We start from the raw sequence: 6194 nt of genomic DNA, 5'->3' as shown, positions 1-6194 counted from the left end.
AACTGTATGGGCTCTTGGAAACCAGCTCCTACACGAATCCTTTCCCTTCAACAAGGGACCATGTACAGTCCAACCTAGACAAATAATCAGGGGCTTGACAAAGCATATGTGAGGAGACAGTGCAATCTTCCCATTCCTTGAGGGGCTACCGATCTGATGAATGGTGAGAGTGAAAGTTGGTAATGAGGCATAATGGTAGGAAGCATTCCCCATTAAATATTTAAATCCCAGTCGCCATTCCCAAGGCCCCAGAACTCACATACTCAGATCTGAAACAAATGAAAAACAAGAGAGCAAGTAAAAGTTATCAACCCACTTCAGAAATGACTGCATTCGTTCTGTTGAGCAGCTCTGTCAGTTCTGGTGGTTCCCACCCATTTGCCTGTGTGTAACTCTATTCAGAAGGGAAGTCTTTAATCACAGCACTATTACAGGATCTTATATCCTGAACCTATGAGGATTCTTGTCAAAAGTAAATATCTTGCAAAGGAAACTGAGTCACTGGCTCACAGCTCTATCTCTCCCAGGCTTATTCCTGATGCTGAGCGGCCACAGGGCAGTACCTATCTTTTCCCTGTGTGCTTAAGGTTATCTAACTATGACTTGGCCTTCCACCTCCCCATGCACTGTCTATAACGGTCATAAATGTCCTTCTATCTGCCTAGACTCAAGTCAGCACACAGATTCTGACTCTTATGTTATACTGGTCGTTTAACTTTCCCTCTCTTTTTTTTTACATGTAAAGCAGTATGTCAAGGCATCCTATCCCATTGAGCCCTCAATGCCTTGACACAGGGCAGTACCTATTCTGAGGTTAATGTGAGGATGTCAGGGGGAGGGATACAGTTAGGAGATATATACAGCTAATGCATCAGGCCATAAAAGTAACTGGGCTCCATTTGCATTTGAAAGTAACAAAGAGAAAAGGAAAAAATCATGTTAATAGCCCACAATATCTTGCCAAATAAATTTAAAGGAAAAGTGTCACATTTCCTCCTTATAAGCAATGACTCTTACCTTTGGATCAACTCCTGCAAATCCACCTTGGCCCCCCCATCAGGTCAACAGCATTATTTGAAGTCAACTCAGTAGCCTAAAATTTAAACAACTGTGTATTTGCGGAATCTATCCCATCCCTATTATTTTAGCTACTACGGCTGGTTATTTGACACCCATCTTTGATTCCATCTTCAGCTATCAACCCTTCAATATCTATACTCTTCTTTACCTCTAATCCATCCCAGGGGTCATTTAAAAGCTTCGGACATATATCTCCTCTCAGTTAGCCTACAGAGAATTCATTCTCTTTTCATCCTGTCTTAAGTATCTGCATTTTCACGTATCAAATCTACCTCTGTGGTTTTAACCTTTTTAAAATAAAGTTCTTATTCCCAAACACTAAATGTCTCCCCAGGAAATAAAGGTCCAGATATCTCAGCCTGGTTTTCGAGTATTTTACAACCTGACCCCCAATGTCCTGCATCCATCACACTTTCTGTCCCCCTCCTTGAATTCTGGAGTCCACGCAAGATAAACTGGCTCTTGGTCCCGGAGTGCACAGGATCCAGGAGGATCCTTTCCTCAACATGCCTGCATGATGTTTCCCACCTGCAAGGAGACTTTCATCCACCATCTGTTCATGTCTAAGCCATCCTTCAGCAGCAAATGTCCCCCTTCCTGAAGACCGCCCTGAACTCCCACACAGAAACGGTCTTTCCCTTCTCTGAGCCTTAGTGCCCTCTCTCTAACATGAATTACAGCGTGATGACTCCACAGGCGGAGTTCATCACCAGTTCACTCAAACTTTTCTTAGTGCAACAAATTAATCTCTGAGGAGTCTGAATCCCGGCCATTTATTAAACCTGGGGTTGTTTAGTTAACCTCTACCAGCCTCCATTCACTTGCTTGTATAATGGGGGTAAGACTCCCCTGGTGGTCCAGTGGCTATGACTCTGTGCTTCCAATGCAGGGGACCTGGGTTCAATCATTGGTCTGGGAACTAGATCCCACATACTGCAGCTAAAGATCCCGTGTGTTGCAACTAAGACCCAATGCAGCCAAATAAAATAAATAAATTAATTAATAAAATGGGGGTAAGAATGATTCCTACTTCACTTAGGTTAATATGAGGATGTCGTGAGACAACATATGACCAGTACTTAGCTGGCTGTCTGACACAGAAGAGCTCACTAAATTTTAGCTATGGTTCTTATTTATTTGTATCTGTGGAAGGTACTCTCCAAAAAGAGTTCCCTCTCTATAAGTGTGTGTTCAGTCAGTTCAGTTCAGTCGCTCAGTCGTGTCCAACTCTGTGACCCCATGAACCACAGCATGCCAGGCCTCTCTGTCCATCACCAACTCCCGGAGTTCACCCAAATCCACGTCCATTGAGTCGGTGATGCCATCCAACCATCTCATCCTCTGTCGTCCCCTTCTCCTTCTGCCCTCAATCTTTCCCAGCATCAGGGTCTTTTCAAATGAGTCACTCTTCGCATGAGGTGGCCAAAATATTGGAGTTTCAGCTTCAGCATCAGTCCTTCCAATGAATATTCAGGACTGATTTCCTTTAGGATAGACTGGTTGGATCTCCCTGCAGTCCAAGGGACTCTCAAGAGTCTTCTCCAACACCACAGTTCAAAAGCATCAATTCTTCGGCGCTCAGCTTTCTTCACAGTCCAACTCTCACATCTATACATGACTACTGGAAAAACCATAGCCCTGACTAGACAGACCTTTGTTGGCAAAGTAATGTCTCTGCTTTTGAATATGCTGTCTAGGTTGGTCATAACTTTCCTTCCAAGGAGTGAGCGTAGTGTGTGTTACTTCACCCATTACCACTATTACTACCCCTCCTCTTGAATCAGGGCTGGCATTATGACTTCCCTCGATCAATAAAATGCAACAGGCCTTGCGGATGCCACCACCCCAGAGCCTTCTATATTGCCCAGCTATGGTCAGTCCCACTATGTTCTTCAACACCACTGACAACAGCGAGTCTTTGGACCACGTCTCCTTTGAGCTGTCTGCAGACAAAGTTCCAAAGACAGTGGAAAACTTTCATGATCTGAGCACTGGAGGGAAAGGATAAATCCTGCTTTAACAGAAAAATTCCAGGATTTATGTGCCAGGGCGGTGACTTCACATGCCATAATGGCACTGGGTGGCAAGTCCATCGATGGGGAGAAATTTGATGATAAGAATTTCATCCTGAAATATACAGGTCCTGGCATCTTGTCCGTGGCAAACACAGGCCCCAACACAAACGGTTTGCAACTTTTCATCTGCGTGGCTAAGACTGAGTGGTTGGATGGCAAGCATGCGGTCTTTGGCGAGGTGAAGGAGGTCATGAATATTGCGGAAGCCACAGAGAGCTTTGGGTCCAGAAACGGCAATGCCAGCAAGAAGATCACCACTGTGGGCTGTGGACAAGTCTAATAAATATGACCTTTTTATCCTTAAAAATAAATAAATAAAATGCAACAGAAGTGATACCACTTCTGGTCTTCTCCTTTAAAAAGCCAGGCAGCTTCTGCTTTCTCCCTGGTAAAGCCAGGCACCTCGCCGTAAAGAAACTTGGACTAGACTATTGGATGATGAGACCACAAAGAAAAAGAAAGGCCATATGGAAGAGCACCGAGATGCCAGACATATGAGTGATGTCATATTGGACTTCCAGCCAAGCTCAGTAGCCAGCTGAATGCATGTGCATGGGAGACTCCCCAAGCAAGACAAGCAGAAAAACTGCCCATTTGAGCCTCAGAAACCTTAAAGTCAGCCATGGATTTATGGGAAATCATAAATTACTATCTAGATAACTAAAACAACATCTATCCACTTTCCCCTCTGCTAGACCATGAGCTCCTTATGCGTAAGGATCATATCAAATTTACATTTGTATCATCAGCTCCAGAAGCGTCAATTAACTCATACATTAATACACTAGTGGAGTATGTAAGTGGCTAAGGCAGAGTTGTTTGAACGGAAAGCTACTGAATGAATTATTTTCTATCTCTTTATGAGGATACTGGACATACAGAATCAAAGCCCAGGGTACAAAAACATTAATACAATCTTACAACCTAAGCAAGAGGACCCCATTTTTGAAAGCTCCAGGCGCAGCATCTTGGTTAAACATTTCCCTTCCAAAACAACCTGGATCCGTGTCAACTTCTAAGACACTGGCAACCTGGGCAGCCTGAGGAAAGGAACTGGGAAACTTGGATTTATTGCACCAAGTTGAAACTGCAGAGGGAAACAGACGGGAGATAAAACATTCCTTGATGTTGACATTTTTCTACCCATTCAAGTAGTGATTGCTGCTCACCATCTGTCTTGGCTCCAGAGAGTTGGGTCTTTGAGCATTGAAAGAGCTTCCTTCTGTCACTTCTGCAGAATGATATCAAATGTATCACCTCTTAAGATTATATTTTGTCTAACACAGAGTCTAGCTCTGTCCCTTTAAGCCTGACAGCCCATCCCCAGATCAAAAGACCTAAAAAGAAGTTATCTCATCCAGCTTTTTCTCATTCTCAAATTTTGTCCTAAACCATAACCCTCTTGTTTTTACATCTCTTTTCTGTTAAGAATCTTGCCTATGTCCTCAGACTCTTACTATGCACCAGAGGTTCTGATCCCAAGCTCTTCGCCAGCCACAATGATTTATTTTCCCATGAACTTTCCAACTTCCAGTTATATGAACAAAGTAAAACCATGCCACCTCAGTCATAAAGCACCTTCTGACCAAAGCATCCAGAGTAAACCCTTGTGATCTCTATAATTTCTGGGCATTACACATGAGATCTCAAATGAAGCCCACATTCTATCTGCTGGAAAGCATTTTACACAAATCCTTTGGAAATGAGTTATGAAGAGAAACAAAAGGATCAAGGATATGATCCTGCTAACTTGAGTAGATGTGAATGAAACCCCATGCCAGATACACTTGATAGCTTTCATTCTTAACTTTTCATCAAGTCAAAAGTCATGTCCTCCACAATAATTTTTGTTAATTCTCAAGGTTCTTATATTCTCACTGCCACTCCATATTGCAGTTCCCTGAATCTAATGAATTCTTGTTCCTAGTTTTAATAATGCCACATGTACATGTACTGAGCCTCAAATACCTTTCTTACATCATAAAATGCTTCTTGAGTCTTTCATATGTGAGTGCAACAAAACCCAGTCACTGCGGTCTAGGACATAATGACCCAGTGAAAGGACAGGGAAAAAAAAAAAAACAGTAGACAAACAGCAGTGAACACTCCTCCAGGAAAAGTTGAATGTGCTCTGTAGAGCAGCACCTCATTCTGGAGGTGAGTTGGGAGAACAGAACAAGATTCCCAGGGAAATAAAAAACAGGAGATACTTACACTCAAAGTATGAGCCATTAAAACAGACAAATCCCAAGTTACAGCTAGACATTTCAGTATGTCTCAATAATTGATAGAACAAATGGACAGGAAATCAGCAAAGAGGTGGTAGATTTGAACAGCTATCAACCAGCTTGACCTGAGTGACATTTATAAAACACTCAACCCAACAATGTCAGGATACACATTCTGCTCAAATGCATCAAGAACAGTCATCAAGAAAAACCCTATACTGGGTCATACTCCAAATCTCAATTATTTCAAAAGGACTCAACTCCCAAAAAGTATTTTTCTCTGACCACAAAGAAATTAAATTAGAAATCAATAACAGAAAGATTTCTGAAAAAAATCCCCAAAGTTTTTAAAACTAAATACATATCTAAGTAATAAACAGGTCAAAAACAAAATCAAAAGGGAAATTAGAAAATACTTTGAACAGGAGGAAAATGAAAATATGAGAACTTATGGAATGTCACCAAAGCAGATAAATTTATAAGACTAAATGCTTATATTAGAAAAGAAAAATCAATTTCACTTTCCACATTAAAAATTAGAAGTAGAAGATAAAATTAAACCCACATTAAGCAGAAGAAACGATATACTAAAGATCAAAGTGAAAATAAATGAAACAGAAAACAAAAAGGCAATAGGAAAAAAAAAATGAAGCCAAAGTTGCTTCTCTGAGATCAATAAAATTAATAAAACTCTAGCCATAATGATTAAGAGAAAAGACTCAAATTATCAACATAATGAATAAATGAGCTACAACATTTAAATTTCTACTGGGAATTCTCTAGCAGTCCAGTGGTAGGACTTGTTATTTTC

At 41.3% G+C, this 6194-nt stretch overlaps 1 pseudogene; it reads left to right on the top strand.

The window, feature by feature from the left end:
• Positions 1-2950: 2950 nt before the first annotated feature.
• On the top strand, positions 2951-3435 carry LOC109572168 (peptidyl-prolyl cis-trans isomerase A pseudogene; annotated as a pseudogene).
• Positions 3436-6194: the final 2759 nt, after the last annotated feature.

Source organism: Bos indicus, chromosome 18, assembly GCF_029378745.1.
Source record: "Bos indicus isolate NIAB-ARS_2022 breed Sahiwal x Tharparkar chromosome 18, NIAB-ARS_B.indTharparkar_mat_pri_1.0, whole genome shotgun sequence".
Taxonomy (NCBI): Eukaryota; Metazoa; Chordata; class Mammalia; order Artiodactyla; family Bovidae; genus Bos; species Bos indicus.
This window is presented reverse-complemented; position numbering and strand designations above follow the sequence as displayed.